General features: G+C 46.8%; 1 long non-coding RNA gene across 1 annotated transcript; it reads left to right on the forward strand.

Moving 5' to 3' along the window:
• Positions 1 to 10,590: 10,590 nt before the first annotated feature.
• Positions 10,591 to 16,128, forward strand: LOC132508872 (uncharacterized). Its single transcript, XR_009536804.1, has 2 exons — positions 10,591 to 10,831; positions 15,581 to 16,128. It is a non-coding gene; the product is annotated as an uncharacterized LOC132508872 (long non-coding RNA).
• The last annotated feature ends 1,266 nt before the right edge of the window (positions 16,129 to 17,394 follow it).

A 17,394-nucleotide genomic window follows, 5' to 3' on the forward strand; every position in this document is an offset into this window, starting at 1 on the left:
AAAGTCAGAAATGCAGGTGCAATTGTCTGCATCACCTCAGAGAAGGTCCTTGATATCCATGTCTGATAAGCAGTACAGATGTCAGACCTTAGCCACCCAACCCTGACCTGTGCAGCAGAAGACAAGAGGACACAGGCTCTGGGCCTGGGAACTCAGGGTATTTTAAACCACATTTCTTCTCCCAGTCTATCTCAACAACACTTCCCATAGTGGTTCCCAACACCACTTCCTGGTTTTCCCGAGAGGAAGAGTAGCGGCCATCTTCCTTCTGCAGACAGGGAACCTAGGGCAGAAACATGGTAACACCCCCAGCGTCAGCAAGTCCTTGGAAAATCAAAGAGTAAAACTCATGTCCTCTCCAGGCTCACCTCCTGCAAATTCCTGTACTTCGAATAGTGTCACGACAGTGCAGCCACTGTGGAAAACAATATGGCAGTTCCAAAAAAAATTAACCCTAGAATTACCATATGATCCAGCAAACCCACTTCTGGGTATACACCCACAAGAACTGAAAGCAAGGACTCAAACACATTATTTGCACACCCATGTTTGTAGCAGCATTATTCACAAGAGTTAAAAGGTGGAAGCAACCCACATGTCCATAGATGAAAAAATGTGGTATACATATACAATGGAATATTATTCAGCCTTCAAAAAGGAAATCCTGTCACATACTAAACACGGATGAACCTTCAGAACATTATGCTAAGTGAAATACGCCAGTCACAAAAGGACAAATACAATTCCACTCATAGGAGTTACTTAAGAGTCAAATTCATAGAAACAGAAAGTAGAATGGCGGCTGCCACGGGCTGGGGGAAGGGGGGAAATGGAGAGTTAGTGTTTAATGTGTGCAGAGTTTCAGTTTAGGAAGATGAAAAAGTCCTGGAGAGGGACAGTGGTGACTTACAGCAGTGTGAATGTACTCACTGCCACTGAGCTGTACACTTCAGAATGTTAAATTTTCTGTGATGTATATTTTACCACAATAGAAATAATTTTTAAAAATAGTATCAGAGTATCACCTAAACATTTTTTGGAGTTTCAGGTGATCTCAGACAATCTTTGTCCTGGAAGTTGTGTCCTGTGTATCAGCAGAATCTGTGAGAATTACCCACATCCATCCCTTTTGATGTCCAAGGAGATGGAGTAAAAAAGTGGACACAGGGGCTGTGATGCTATCTCTCTTGTCCTTTAACCTTGGTTCTACATTGTCAACAGTCCTTAGAGGTTGAGAACTCCCCTTCATCAGGCCATCCTCACCTCCCGCAGCCCCTTCAGCCCACTGATCTGATTTGCTAGCAAGAGAAATGGTAGCATATAAGAAGGAAGATTAAGGATTAAGCTCCACCCGCCCAACCCCTCCAGTGGAAAACGTTATAGATTTAAGATAGCAACTTCCCTGGTGGCAGAGTGGTTAAGAATCCACCTGCCAATGCAGGGGACACAGGTTCGATCCCTGGCCCGGGAAGATTCCCTTAGTTGCTGCAGAGCAACTAAGCCCGTGCGCCACAACTACTGAGCCTGCGTGCTGCGACTACTGAGCCCACGTGCCTAGAGACCATGCTCCACGACAAGAGAAGCCACCGCAATGAGAAGCCTGCGCACGGCAACGAAGAGTAGCCCCCGCTCGCTGCAACTAGAGAAAGCCCGCACTCAGCAACGAAGACCCAACGCAGCCAAAAAAAAAAAAAAAAGATTTAACATAAATTTTCTTGCCCACACTGTAAATTTTTTCTTACCTATTAATAGACAGATTTTGTGGAAGGTTTTGGGAAATACCTGATGGAGTGTTAGCACAGAAGCTGGGCTTCAAAGGACGAGGGAAGCAGATCCCAGGAAGCATGAGAGCAGAGATTGTCGACTGCATGTTTTAAGCGCTCTCTGCCTTGGCTTTATGACTTAATATACAATAGAACAGTGAATGTTACCAGAAACCATAAACAATATTCTATCCTTCTATAAAGACTGTACTTAATAATTCTAAGGAAACAGGGTCTTTTGAGCTGCTTGAAAAGAAGGATAGCCCTCATGTGGAAAAGCCACAGGCCTCCTTGGAAGAAGTTAAGCTGGTGGTTAGAAGAGCCAAGAATTGTCTGTATTGACAACTGACCATCGCCGTGAGTCATCCGTAAACCTGCCAGTGGGTCGGGAACGGGAGCCTTCTGCTGCGACTCTCCAGCAAGCCTGGCCCCTCCTTCCTCCTTCATCAAGTCAGACCTCATGTAGGCAGAAAAGTCATTAGGAAAAAACGTATGGATGACGAAGCCATAAATAAAGATACTACCTTATCCTGTCTCACCTACCGGCCTCGTTCGGTTGTCAAGCAAGAGTGCTTACTTAGCTCTGTGCTTGTCATTAATAAACCTTTGGTTTATTGGGTGCCATTATTATTATTGTTATTCTGGATATCCCACAGATACAGCAGTCATATTTTCCAAGTCCCAAGTTAGGAACTTCTGGTGTAAGATCTGTATAGTTTACTCAGGCAGACAGCAAGATAGATTATTTCAATCCAAAGCTGTCTGGAAAATTCCAGGCCATGTAGCCCTTCTTGTGGGCCCACCACTGACAGACACTCTAACTTAAATATGAAACTTACCCAACTTCCCATATCTCTGGGGGAAGGTGAGGGTGATGGTTCACCCAGCTAACAATCCGTGTTGCTGCATTCAATTCAGTTTGCAAACACACATGGACACCTAAATGCCAAATAACTGAGTTGAATGCTGTGAGGAACAGAGAAGTGAAAAGGAAGTGGCCGTGTCCCCCAGAAGCTCAGGGACCTGGGGGGATGGGGGGGGAGCTGGGGGAGCTGATCCACTAAAAGTTCCTGATCACACCTGACCGTTGCCCCCAAGGCTTTCGACGGCAGTTTAAGGTATTTACACTTGATTAGAGCTCAGAAGGTCGTGAGTAATATCTATCAAAACTGGAGGAGAAGACGACACAGCTGGAGCCTGGCTGAGGCCTCCAGCGTGGCCAAGAGAATGACCATGGTCCAAGCTGAGATTCTCACACTGCCCAGAGAGATCCACTTTCCCTGTGCTTACAGATCTTTCAGGAGCCTTTCTACATGGTCAAAATAAACCTATCCTTGAACAACTAATTAGTGCTAATGTGTCAGGAGAGGTTGATAGATTCGTGGTTCTACACGCCCCTCCGCAGGGTACTGGGGTTTGACGGTGGAATTTTGGTGCGGTGAGCAGTGAGGGAACAGTCTGAGCAGAGGGCATTTCCATTTCCTTCCTCTCGGGTGATGGAGGCCATCTCCTTTGCTTGCATGCACAGCTGCCTCCAAGGGGAAAATCCTCCGCGTCATGGCCAGGTCCTATGCAGCCACTAACACAGACGCACTCCTACAGCCCTTCAGAAACCAGGCAGAGAGCACTGCTGGGGCCCAGAGGCAGCCATGGGAGAACGTGCGGGTGGAACATCACACAGAGCTGGTCCAGCCCGACTCACAGTCCCAAGCTGAGAAACAGCGTCTCTTCTTCAAAAGAAGAGACGAGAGCCTTCTTGAGCTGCTTTCTTCCTGCAGTCATGGCCAAGTTTAAAGTCAAAGACATTAGCACCTACTCAGGGGCCCTTTTGATACCAGCAGAGCTCACAGCATTGAAAAATGGAGAGTGTGGAGAACCTAGAACAATCCAGCAGAGCAGCAATGGCTATGGGACGGGGTAGTGTCTTCAGACACGGATTGGGGGCATTTCTGGCTCAGCCCATCCTAGGCCTTTTATATTCACTAAGTGATCTTCTGACTTGAATTGTTTCCCAAACAGGCTCTGCTGTCAGAAAGAAAGAGTCATTCGTTTTTTCAACAAATATATTGATCCCCCACTATCTAAGCCAGAATGAAAGAATATAGTTTAATAGGAAAGGTAGATGGTAGTAAAGAGGCCTCGCATGGTGTGGATGGCCACCAGGGGAAGCCCAGGGTATTACAGTGGCATGGAGGGGGCATCTCACTCAGAGGGTTGGGTCAGGGACAGCTGCTGACTGGAAGATGACTGGATATGAAGGACAAGTACGATTCGAGAGACGAAGTGAAGGAAGGCATCCCAGGATGAGGCGCCCACATGGCTGCACCAGGAGGCATGAAATGTCCTGGCCCCTCCCTTACTTCTCTGGAACAGTCCCTCAGAGCTGAGAGGCTGCCATCCCGGGCTACAGTCCTCAGTAAGGCCACCAGGTAAAGCAGAATTCTCAACACAACGCTGGAAATCAACTACAATTAAAAAAAAAAACACATAATTCTCAACTTTTATGTTGTGCGTTTTTTTTTTCAGTCAACATACCTTAAATTATGACACTGAATTCTTGTGGGTATGGTCTGCCAAGCAGGTCATCCTGGGACCACATCGCCCACCCTAGTCTTGTTTCTATGTCTCAAAGTTGAAGCCCAGAAGATGTAGGAAACCAATCCTTGGAATCCTGATATGTGGCCAAGACTTGCCTTTTACCCCATGTGGAGTAAAGGGGTGCAGGCCATCTGTGTAGCCGCAGGCGACGGAGTGGCAGGTGCTAGAGCTAGAAAGGAGAGCTGGGGACCAATTTCAAAAGGGCTCCTAGGCCATGCCAGCAAGTTGCCACATGTCTTAAAAGCAAACGATTGTCAGTATGTTATCAACGTGTTCCATTTTCAACCTGATGCAGGAAGGACATATTTAAGCCTGAATACACATTGTTGAAAGTAGTGACTTGCCAACCACTCTTCGGCACCCCCTACAGTGCATCGGGAGGCTGTGGGGGACATACTAGTACTAAAACCCCACAGAAATGATAGACGGCTGTACTTGACCTCATCAGCTTTCATCTAAATTAATGGAAAATGGTTTCTTGTTCCCTTTACTCTTATATTTTACTGTAGGCTCCCTTATGTACCTGAGGTTGGAATCCCAGGTGGGGAGGTGATATATCTCAGGCCTTGTTCAGGGGTGGAACTCGCTTCTCAAGTCTCAACTCCAAGATAAATATGTCATTCCTGCCAAGCACTCAGCTTCCACAAACGGCCATGATGAAAATGCTTCATGCAATGCAGCACCAGAGGCGCAATTAAACTTCAAAAGCGTATCGACTGCGCCGTGTTCAGGAAAAGAAAAAGAACAGAAAAGCTAAAACATCCCACCACCTAAACTCATCTTGGGAAGAAGGAAAAGAAACTGAGCTGATCTCCTGGGGCACCACATTCGCTCCAAGAGGCCCTCTCCTGGGGCACCACATTCGCTCCAAGAGGCCCTCTGTTCACACTGTGTTGGAGTGTGTGGACTTGCGTCCAGCCGTGTCCAAATCTACTCTTTATAAACAGACAACTTCCAGGATTCTGGTTACCATCATGCCTCCTGAGCAAAAGAGATAATGAAACATTTATATAATTATCACAAACTATATAATTATCACCTGCCAATATATTTCGTGTTTTTTAGATCATTTGGGGGGGGAGTTAAGGGCAAGGGCTCTAGAGACAGATGGCTCGTTTCAAATTCTAGTGGATAAGAATCTGCCTGCCAAGGCGGGGGACATGGGTTCGAGCCCTGGTCTGGGAAGATCCCACATGCTGCGGAGCAGCTAAGCCCATGCGCCACAACTACTGAGCCTGCAGGCCACAACTACTGAAGCCCACGCGCCTGGAGCCAGTGCTCCACAACAAGCGCAGCAAGAGAAGCCACTGCAATGAGAAGCCTGTGCACCGCAACAAAGAGTAGCCCCCGCTCGCCACAACTAGAGGAAGCCCACGCATAGCAACGAAGACCCAATGCAGCCAAAAACAAGTTAATTAATTTAAAAAAGAAAAAAATTCTAGTGGAGTCCTTCTGACCTCCCTAAGCCTCAGTTTCCTCAGCTATAAAATAGAGGCAATAAGTAGCACCTACCTTAAAAAAACTGTGGCAAGGGTTAAATGAGTCATTCCACAAGAAAATTCAGGACTCAGATTGGCACATACTAAATAGCCAATAAATATTAACACTTATTATGGTTTGATTATTCCCACCAGGAGTCAGAGTCTCAGGTTTTGTCTGGGACACATCAGTTTGTTCTGCAAAGACAGACTTTACCCTGTAGCTAAAATTTCTGCCTCTCCTCTCAGCTAACACTTTTAAATCCATGTTTTTAAGGGCCTAGGCAAGAGGGTGAGGATGAGTCAGCTACCAAACATCAAATTAACATCAGTGGCATTTTGTCCATATATAAAAAGCAACACTTGTACTATGAAATAATATGGACTTTTAAGGAAGAATCATGCCAGAAGTCTCCATTCCAAACCTACTTAAAGATATGTCAAGCAGAGAAGCAACACACAGCACCATTCAAAATCCCAAAAGTCACTCTTTGCCGAAACTTCAAATTACTAAGGATGAGATTGGTACTATATTTCTAAAGACAGAAATCCTAGGGACAATGAACAAGAAGAAAAAGACACCTTACAAAGGAAAACCCAGCTCCTTTTATACCTGCCTGTAGCCGTCTAGGCTTGCTTAACATTGAAGTACTGTTTAAAAAAATAAATAAATAAAAAGCCAAATCAGGTTTCATGAACTAATCTGTGTGGTTTATAAAAAAGTAATCATTTGGTTTGTCGAACAGTTGACAGCCTGACTTCCGATTTTAGGTTTTGCCACCCTGAATTATTATCATCTTTAAAACGTTAGGAAAAGCAGAGGCAAAGCCTTGCCCTTTTTTTCTGGCCTCTCTTGTTTGCTTGCAGTGAGACTCTATTTAATACCTTCAGAATTTGCTCTTGCCTTGAAGCAATAGACAAGTATGGGCTGCTCTGTTCTAAATATGGGAACAGCCAGTACGAATAGAAGATTGAAGATTTGCTTTGAAGCTGGATGTTGCCAATGCAGAGCCTCTCCCAAATGCTGGGAGCAGGCAGCAGGGCCCTGCAGAGGGAGAGCTCCCTGCTTTTAACCATAACATATTAATTCTGGGCAGTGTTTGGTTAGACCGAAGGTCAGGAATCTGATTTTGACCTCACTGCTCACAGGAATCCCATGGGAATCCTGAGAGTGGCTGAATGAGTACTGTGATATTACTAATAATTCATAACGATAACATCCCAAGTTTCTTGTTTTAGTGCTTTTTATCTCCCAAAGGTTTCAAATCACTTCCCAGACCCCTTGTTTCACCCCCTGTTGACTTGTAACCGAGTCAGGCACAGAATATTGCCCTGTGTCAAGAACACAGCCACACTGAGCCTTTCAAAGCAGGAACTGAAGAAAGATAACCACTGAAAATTAAAGTGTAAATTTTAGGTAGGCAGGTTATAATTACCCACTTGAAATCAAGCCAATAAATGAAATCTAATACCCTTCTTCTGTGAAAAGCACCCGGGCAGCTTTTCCTGAACATAAACAGAACTCAGCTTTTCCTGAACATAAACAGAACTCAGATCCTCATCTCCCGTAACTCACCGTTTCTCAGCCTTGGCATTATTGACGTTTGAGACCGGATCATTTTCTGTTGTGGGGTGGAGTGGCGTCTCGTGCACTGTAGGGTGTTCAGCAGCACCCCTGGCCTCTACCCACTAAATGCCAGTAACACACACACATACACACACACACAGAGTTGTGACAACTGAAAATGTCTCCAGACATTGCCAAATGTCTCCTGGGGGGCAAAATTGCCCTCAGCTGAGAACCACATTGCTCTAACTCACTACATTACCAAGGGAGGTTAGAAGCTACTGAATTACCAGAACCTTTAATTCCTCCAGATTGCTTACAGGATTCCTTGTGAAAGAGGGGCGCTTACCTGCTTTTAGGATTCAGGGAAACTTCAATTATGAAATAGGACTTCGATTATGAAACAGGGACCTAAAATTAAGTAACCCCCCCCCAAAAAATTAAAGACAATACACAACCCTAGACTATCAAATGCACCCTCCCCCGGGTAACAGGGGATCTCTTCCTGGCATGTAATCTCCCCCAAAGGGTTGTTGTAGGTTATAACAGGATAGCACTGCAACATCCAGACATCCACTGTTCACACCCGGCTCTCAAACTTCCTCGGGTCGGAGTTCCTCTCTCTTCTGGAATCTATAGTCTCTGTCAAACTGCAGAACTGAGGCCTGCATCTAATTGCCTGCAGACACTGTGATAATCCCAGCTCCCTCTCTGACCGCACCCATGCCCTGCAGCTTCTCATCCTCCCCCATGTCACCCAAAAGACCTCCTGGGCCCTCAGCTCCAGGAGCGTTCCCTCACTGCCTGGTCCACATGCCCTCCACACCCCAGAAGACAGTGGGGATCTCAGACTCTCTCATCAGAGTTTGTATCATGAACCCCTTCCCTGCTCACATCTACAAAAATACATTTTGTACTTTTAAAACTTTTTATTTTGAACTAATTTTAGACTCACGGAACAGTTGCAAAAATAGTACAGAGATTTACGTATATCCCTTTTTATGATCTGAATGCGGTGTCCCCCGGAACCCCCAAATTCAAATGTTGAAACCCTATTGCCCAATGTGATGGTATTACGAGATGAGGTTTGGGGAGGTGCTTAGGTCATGAGGGACCCTCATGAATGAAATTAGTACCTTATAAAAGAGGCTCGAGAGCTCCCTATCGCCCCTAAGGCACAGCAAGAAGGCAGCATTTATGAACCAGGAAGCGGGCTGTCACCACAGACTCTGTCGGCACCATGATTTTGCATTTCCAACCTCCAAAATGGTAAGAAAGAAATGTCTGTTGTTATAAGCCACCCCGTCTGTGGCATTTTGTTATAGCCGACAGTACAGACTAAACGCTCCTCGTCCAGCTTCCCCGAGTGTTAACATCTTACAGATCCATACCGCAATTGTCTGAACGTCACTCGCAAAGCCTACGGGGGTCCCTGGGGAAAATAAGATGGCATCTAGGTGATAAGGTCTAAACGCTTCTTTTGCGCTTAGTGTAGTTTCACTTGCCTGTAGGGGGCCACGTGCAGAGGCCTCGCACCCAACGAGTCGCATTACGGCTCCCAGCGTAGGACGGCCCCATCCGACACTTCAGCTGCAGGCCGTGTGCAAAAGCACCCCATAAGACACCGCGATTCAAGATGGCGGAATCGGACCGAGTGCAGAGAGGCTGCACCCAGCACTGGAACCGGAGCCGGAGCAGTACAGCTGCGCATGCGCCTGTCCTGCCATAACCCCGCCCCCTCCCTGCCGCCGGAGACCTTATAAAGCAGCCCCGCCCACGACCTGTCCCGGGAGCACATCCTCTAGAGCCTAAGCTCCCACCTCCACGTTCCTCGATCACAGAATAAAATTTTCCACAGCATCTGAACTGAACTGGGTCTTGTTTTATTGGCTCAAACAACACCAGCCAGGAGAACCCTTGTTGGGGACCGATGTGAGACAGCCAATAACAAAACCGGGAAATTAACATCAGTGCAATACTGTTATCCAAACTAAAGGCCCCAGTTTTCAACTAATGTCCCTTTTCTGTTCCGGGATCCTATCCAGGATCCCAAACTGCATTTAGTTATTTCTCCTCAGTCCCCTGAATCTGTGACAGCACCTCAGCCTTCTCTTGACTTTTATGATCTTGACGCTTTTGAAGAATATTGATCAGTTTTTTTGTCAAGGCTCTCAATTTTGGTTTCTCTGATGTTTTTTCAAGTTGCCCGAACGTTATACATTTTTGGCAAGAATGACACAGAAATGATGTTGTACTCCCCCCCAAAAAAAACATATCAAACAGAAGTTTCACGAAACCCTATCTTTGCTATGTAAGATACACGCTGACATTTTCTATTACTGTTTGAAATGCTGGTTTCACAACCTTATTGCTTCACAGCCGTCTAATGGGTCAGAAAACATCGCCCTAGGCCAGCTCATGTCTGAGCCCTTCTCCTCCCACCGGTTCTTTCTTGAACCTCTTCCCTTTCCCTGCCTCCATGGCACCGCACTGACTGGGTTTTCCTTCTTCCTCACTGACCAGCTCTTCCCTGTAAGTTTTGGACTTTTCGTCCCACCCCCATCCCCGTGTCCTAGATGGTGGCGATGCGTGTACAACACTGTGAATGTTCTACCTGAACATATGTCACTAGACTTATTTCCTCTGTGAGCTGACCCACTCCTTCCATTGCGGCTCCACACAGGTGAGCCCACCCCTGCTCTCCCACCTGTGTTTCAGGCTCTGCCTTCCCGCTGCCTCCAGGAATTTCCACGTGGGTGTCCTGCCCTCACATCAACGGGACCAAAATAACATTTACTCAGCACTCTCTCCCTCACAAACTGGATCCCCTTCCCTCCAGCCTATGCCTGTCAGCGTTACACCCTCATTCCTGCTTACTTATTGGCAAGAAGCCCGGCTTTCACTGTCTGGCACCGGGACTGCCACCCAGCCGGCTCCTTTATTCTCCATTTCCTAATCCAGGGGTTCTCAAACTTTAGGGAACACCACAATCACCTAGAGGGCTTGTTAAAAACTGATTGCTGGGGCCCACCCCCAGAGACCGTAATTCAGTGTCTAGGGTGGGACCCCCAAATTTGCATATCTAACGAGTTCCCAGGAGAGGGGGTGCCGCTTTGAGAACCACGTTCTAACCATCCCAAGTAGGAATTCCAGACTCATTTTGCACTTCCGGGACTGCAGGGAACCAGCGGCGGCGCGCACTATTCCACCTGCCCAGCCCAGCCAGGAGCAGCCCACCCTAAGCCACTGTTTTCTCGACATGGAAGGCCTAATCCATCCCCTTGCCTTGCAAGGACTCAGATCTCCCTCATTCTGAGGGGATTCGCTCCAGACCAGCAGCCCCAAGATTTTTTTCTTCTCCAGCCTTCGTGGAGTTGTTTCTCTTAGGACTCCGTGGCAAGGAAAGTGGCGATTACAATCGCAAGGTTAGTCCTGCCTCTCCAACTAGGTCCCAGGCTCATAGTAAGTCGTTCTTCCTCTGTGCTCACTTCAGTTTGTTTGCTTCTCTCATTGTGATTTCGAGTACATCCCGTTTTCACCTTGCACACCCTCCCATACACGCGCAGGCACACGCACGCACACACACACACACACACAGAGGTACAGGCACTGGTTTAGGGCTCTGCCTGAAGCAGAGCGTGGGCAACTGCTTGCCCGAGAGCCGTCTGGCTAGCCTCCGTGAACTTGAAAGAAACCGAGTGAGGCCTTGCCCTGCCTTTCAAGGACCCGCTGATTGCGGACGGCGGCTCTCGGGTTCTCTCCGCCCGGGAGCTCTGGGAACAGTCGGTGCGAGGGGCCTGGGTGGCGGGAGACGTCGACAGGAACCGAGGGAGGGGGACATTTGGCCAGCCCTACACGGGAACAGATGTCTTTTAAAATCTTTCGGAGGGCGTCCAAAGAAGAGATCACGTTGAGCCCTTGGAGGTGGAATCAAGACCTGGCTCGCGAAGGACACAAACGTCCCGTGCCGCGCGGACCCTCCCCAGCTCGCCGGCTAGCTGGCTCCCGGGGCGCAGCCTGCTCGGCGAAGGGCGGGAGCCGCAGTGCCGCGTCCCGCCGGCAGGGGTCTCCGTCCTGGCTCCGGAGCCTATTAGGAACTCACCAAATGGAGGCGTGGGGGAGGGAGCGCGGCGGGGCGGCGAGCCGCGCCTCCCACTGCCGCCGCAGCAGTTCTTCAGTCCTCACCTTTGAGACACTTGGTGGCCGCGCGGATCCGGCAGGGGTCGGAGGAGTGGCCTTGTCACGTGGGGGAGGAAATGCCTGCCTCGCCTCCCAACCTGCCGGCTCTGGTTCTGGGACTTTTCTGGCGTGATGAGCGAGGCCGGGAACGCCCGCTCACCTCGGCAACCCAAGGCCGGCGGTCCGTGCAGGACCGTGACCCTGGGAGGTTTCGTCCCAGGTTTCTCCTCACCTTCCCAGAGAGCGGTAGGAAAAGGGCTGCTACCCCAACATGTTTGCCCTTCAGGGCGATATCGTTTCCTAACGTGCCTCTTTTGAAAGAGGTCCATTTAGTCTGTAATAACAGCAGCCGAGTAGGCACAAGTCGGGCCGGTAGCGATCACTTTATTGTTTTAACAGGTGTTCGTGGGTCATCTCCGGGTGCCAGGCACTGTACCCCGAGATTCAACGGTGAGCAAGGACTCAGACCCTGTCCTCACTACCCGGACCGCCAAAGAACTGAGTTTTCAGGTAACCAGATGGGCTTCTGGTGCCCATTACTTGAACACCCAAGACCACATGGAGGAAGAAAACCCTCCCTCAAACCCAAGCGCGCAGTCTGTGCCACCGTTCGAAGCGGGTTAGTGCAGGCTTGCGTTAACTTTTTGGACCGTTTCACTTCATTTAACAGTAACGTGCAAAAAACCTTCACTGACGGCTGCCTTCCTTCGGGGCTGGGCCGAGCTAGGTGCTGGGGATACAATGGTGAACAAGATGTGTCCCTGTCCTGGGGAGCACGCAGCCCAGTGCAGGCAGTAGGCGGGTAAAGCATAAACAAGAAATTGCAGTGTGGCTGGGACCCTGGTCCGCTAGTTGTCTGGATTCCACTGATTTATTCTACAGGGCACAAGAGGAACCAGGAGAGAGAGGTCCTGCCCACACTGCTGGGTCAGACCCAAAGGCCAGCCCCAACGATGTAGAGTCCCTTAGGAAAGCCACCCTCTGGTGCCGATGCCCAGGGAAACATCAGTCGTCCTATATCCCAGGACCAAGTAACAGGAGCATCCTCGTTTCTGACCCTGGGGTTGCTCTGGCTTCACTGATGTCATTTCCCTTCCAATTCACTTCCTGGGAAGGTCCTCAAGAACTAGTATTCAGCAACCACATACTCCGCTTCCCATCTCATGAAACCGTGCTCTAGAACCTGGCTGACGCTGGGAGAGAAAGAAGGTTCACTCTTTATTTATTTATATTTTTAAATTGATTTGTTTGTTTGTTTTTCGGCTGCACCCCGCGGCCTGTGGGATCCTAGTTCCCAGACCAGGGACTGAACCCCGGGCCCTCTGCACTGAGAGCACACAGAGCCCTAACCACTGGACCGCCAAGGTTCACTCTTTATATAGCTTTCACATAGCTCAGTTTCTGCTGCTGTTGTTTTAATGTGCTGAAATGATGTTTGGGCTCTCTTGTTCGCCTTTTGAAATAAGTTTTAAAAATTCAGACTTCCAGGAAAGACTTTCTTTTCTACATATTAGGTTAACAGAACACTAGCTGTGTGGTTCCAACCTCCGACGTTTCTAGGCAGCAAAAATCTCATCGCGTAGCCAGAGAAACAGTCACAAATTCCCATGACACACTTTCAGGCCGTATCTCTCTGCTCTGGGCCTGCTTCAGGACTGTGGGAGTAAGGCAGTGCTGCAGAGATTAGCTAGGAGGCACTTGGAATCCCTCCACACTGATATTTTGTGCTTTTTCCCCCGAGTGAGGAACACAGAGGCCTCTACAAGCACTGTTATGTTTTTTTGTTTGTTTTAATTTATAAAAATACACAGACCTCTATGTTCTCTGAGCTCTGTGTTAATACACAACATTTAGTGCTATAAAAAAGAAAACTGCCTTGGTGAAAAAGCAAAGCAGAGTCTTGTTTACTCACACCAGGATAATTGCTGCCTGACTACCTAAAGCGCCCAAGCAGTTACAAAGGGATAATTCACTTCCTTTCTCTGCTGTTGAGTGCTAAAATCATTCTCCTTGGGAGAGATGCCATGTCTTATCTAGAAAGATACTCAGAAAGCAATGTTTATAATTATCTATAAGGGTGGTAAGCACATCAGACACGTGAATAAGAAAAATTAGGTACATTCTGATCATTCTTAGGATGCTCTCAGAGAATGACACACATTTCCCATGAAATCAAAGTCTTTCTCCTCTAAATCTCACATATTCTGTTCTGTGTTTCTGAAAATGGGCATCATTTCTACAAATTGAATCCCATTATCACATGCAAAACACTAAAAATGTGTTCACATAGAAAAACTATTTCAGTAGACTAAATTCAAAATTGTTTTAACGAGAAAGAGGTGGGCTGACCTGCCACAATCTCACAAAATTTGGGAATGGAAAAAAAGTCTTCAGGATTAGCAAATTCAACTTCCAAACAATATCCCTGGCAAGTAGCCTCCTCATACCTGAGGACACACGCCTAGTGGCAGGGATGCTCCCAGAGGCCCACCCTTTCCAACTCTTGGAAACAGTTCTTTACCTGGAGCCTGAGATTCCTGAAGCTCCCTTACTCAGCGCCCACTCGCCACTCTAGCCTGGCCACATGGGAAAAGCCTCGTCCACAGAGTAGCTCCTTCAGTGTCTGAGTAGCTCTCAGAGGTTTTACTCTTGTAGGTTTGCAATAGGGCCTCATTGTACTCACTGAGTCTGCTAAAAATTGCTCGTTGGGCTTCCCTGGTGGCACAGTGGTTGAGAGTCCGCCTGCCGATGCAGGGGACACGGGTTTGTGCCCCGGTCCGGGAGGATCCCACGTGCCGCGGAGCGGCTGGGTCCGTGAGCCATGGCCGCTGAGCCTGCGCGTCCGGAGCCTGTGCTCCGCAATAAAAACACTGAAGGAAAAGCAAGTTCAGAGACTGGGAAAGGGGAGTGCTTCTCCCCTAAGTTGGGAGGCAAGGGAGCCCTAATGAGGAGGTGACATTTGAGCAAAGACCTGAGTGAATTGAGGTGATGAAACATGTGAATGCGGGGAGAGGAGGGAGTGAAGGCCCTGCAATGATATGTGTGATGTTTGAGGAATATCAAGGAGGTCAGCAAGACAGTAAGGGGAAGTGAGACAGTAAGTAGGAGGTGAGGTTTGAGAGGCAGCCAGGAGTCCTGTGGCCTCGACAGGGCCTCGCTCTGCAGGGTTGAGAGCAGGGATATGATGTGATCTCAAGACCCTTCCCATCTTAGTTGCTGCCTTCTCTATTTTTCTGGCTGGCCAAAGTCTCTGTAAAAGGTGGTAACCCAGACTTGCCTCCAATATTCCAGGTGAGGCCTAACTTGCACAGTACAGCAGGACCATCCCCTCCTTTATTCTGGACAGAATGTTCCTATTAATACAATCTGACACCTCTGAGATGGCCTTTTAGGAAGCAATTTACTGAGTTTGCTGTTTTCTTTTGCACATTATACTTGTTCTTTCTCTTTCTTTCTTTCTTCCCTCCATCCCAACTTGTTTTTCTTTTTCTTTTCTTCCCTCCCTCCTTTCTTTCTCTATTTTCTTCCTTCCTTCCTTCCTTTCTTCCTTCCTCCCTTCCTTCCTTCCATTTTTCCTTTCTTCCTTTCTTCCTTTCTCTCTTTCTTTCTTCCTTTCTTCACATTGTACTCTTAAACCACATGCCCCACCCGAGTTTCTTCCCCACCCTCACCCTCATCCCCCCCGCCCCCGTCCTAATACCTACTGATACCATGGCGCTTAAGGAAACATCCTAGTGCCAAGTGGGAGCTTACTCTGAACAAGGTCTTTATAGACACATTTTTGTATTTGCCTCATTCTGGTTCCATTTAACATGTCAGGTTCCAAACATCCTAGACTTGTGTGGATGGCTTTTGGGTGCCCAGTGGTGGATACTTTCCTCTTAAATTCTGTCTTACTAGACTGGGTACATTGTTTCAGTTTTTAACAATATTTTTGGACCCTGGTTCTAGCATCTTAATGTATAAGCTATTCCTCCCATCTTTGCCATCAACAGATTTCTTCAGGATATCACTTATAACAACATTGTATAGAGGGCAGCTGAAGATAGAGCCCTGTGGCAAGTCAATAGAGACCTCCGTCAAAGTTGGAATGGATCCATTACCAAGACTTTTGGGAAGTGATTGTTCAACCAGCTTCAAATCACTCTAATTTGCCCTATATCTACCCTACATCTCTTCATTAATCAACGAGGACACACTAAAAGATTTTTGTCTAAGATACTAAGACGTACACGCACCGTCTTGACCTTCCAGCCCAACCATGCTATAAAAGAAAGAAATGAACTTACACCTCACAGTTCTTATTTGCTTTGCCGCTTCTCTTACCAACTCTGGACTTTTCCTCCTGGCCTGAGGCTCGCCTAACATCAGACACAGGCCATACCTAGAAGCTTGCTTCCTTCTTTTTTACTGTAACTGTACACTGTAGTTTTGTCTTCCTAAATGCGTTATACATGTTACTGAAAAGCTGTGATCATTTGAATCATATTCTAAGTATACAATGAACAGTTCATTCCATCAATAAAGGTATTGATCATTCCCTTGATAAGTCCAATATTTCCAAAAAGGAAACTCTTTTTGAAATACAAGTAAAATACTTTCTAATATAGATTTTTGTTTACCAATACTGAATTTTCTCAAAACGTATCATACCTTCCAAGACAATAATAACAGACCAGGGCTGCTGTAACTTGAATCACCCGTAAATCCAATACCTGGCACATGGTGTCCTCCTGCCAGGAAATTCTTTAGTCTCAAATCTTCAGACTCAGTAAAATAAATAGTATTTCTATTAATTGGTAGTTCATGTGAAGATAAACAAAAGCAGTTTCCATCTGGTTTTACATTGATCCTGAATTCTTTTCAAGTCAACCTTGTGCCCCTTTTGCAAACTAGATCACAAATCTCCACGAGGGCAGGGGTCATGTTTGTCTCGCCCTTTACTGCCTTCGCAGAGTCAGGCACCACACCTGGAACATATATAACAAGGGCTCAATAAATGTTTCGTGAACAGATAAAATGAGCAATAAACAAATGTATGTTTACAAAAATCATACTTTATTCATAAAATGATTTTAGTTTTGCCAAGGATCAAATAGAGACCTGCCCAATGCCTTCTAAAATGGAATTTTGGGGGCAAAGATCACCATCTCAGGTACATAAATAATAATAAGATTCTCGATAGCAATTCTCGCACATTTTGGTCTCAGGACTCCTTTAACACTGTTAAAAGTTATTGAGAACCCCAGAGTTTTTGCTTATATAGGGTATATCCATCAACACTTACCATATTAAAAATTAAAACAAAAATTTTAAATTAATTCATTTAAAATAATAGCATTGACTCAAAATAGATCAACATAATGAATGTTTTGTGAAAATACATTTTACATAACAAAAATAAATTAGTGAGAAGAGTGATATTATTTTAAATTTCTGTAAATCTTTTGAATGTCTAGCTTAGTATAAGACAGCTGGATTCTCATACCTGCTTTTGCATTCAATCTGTGGGCATATTACATGACATGTAGCCTTTAGAACAGGGGTTCCCAAACCCTGGGCCAGGCTGCACAGCGGAGGTGAGCGGCCTGCGAGCGAAGCTTCATCCGTATTTACAGCGGCTCCCCACTGGTCGCATTACCGCCTGAGCTCCTCGCCCTGTCAGCATTATGGTGAGTTGTATAATTATTTCATTATATATTACAAGGTAATAATAATAGGAATAAAGTGCACAATAAATGTAATGTGCTTGAATCATCCCAAAACCATCCACTCCCCACCGGTCCGTGGAAAAATTGTCCTCCACGAA

The sequence above is a fragment of the Lagenorhynchus albirostris genome, chromosome 18, assembly GCF_949774975.1.
Source record: "Lagenorhynchus albirostris chromosome 18, mLagAlb1.1, whole genome shotgun sequence".
Taxonomy (NCBI): domain Eukaryota; kingdom Metazoa; phylum Chordata; class Mammalia; order Artiodactyla; family Delphinidae; genus Lagenorhynchus; species Lagenorhynchus albirostris.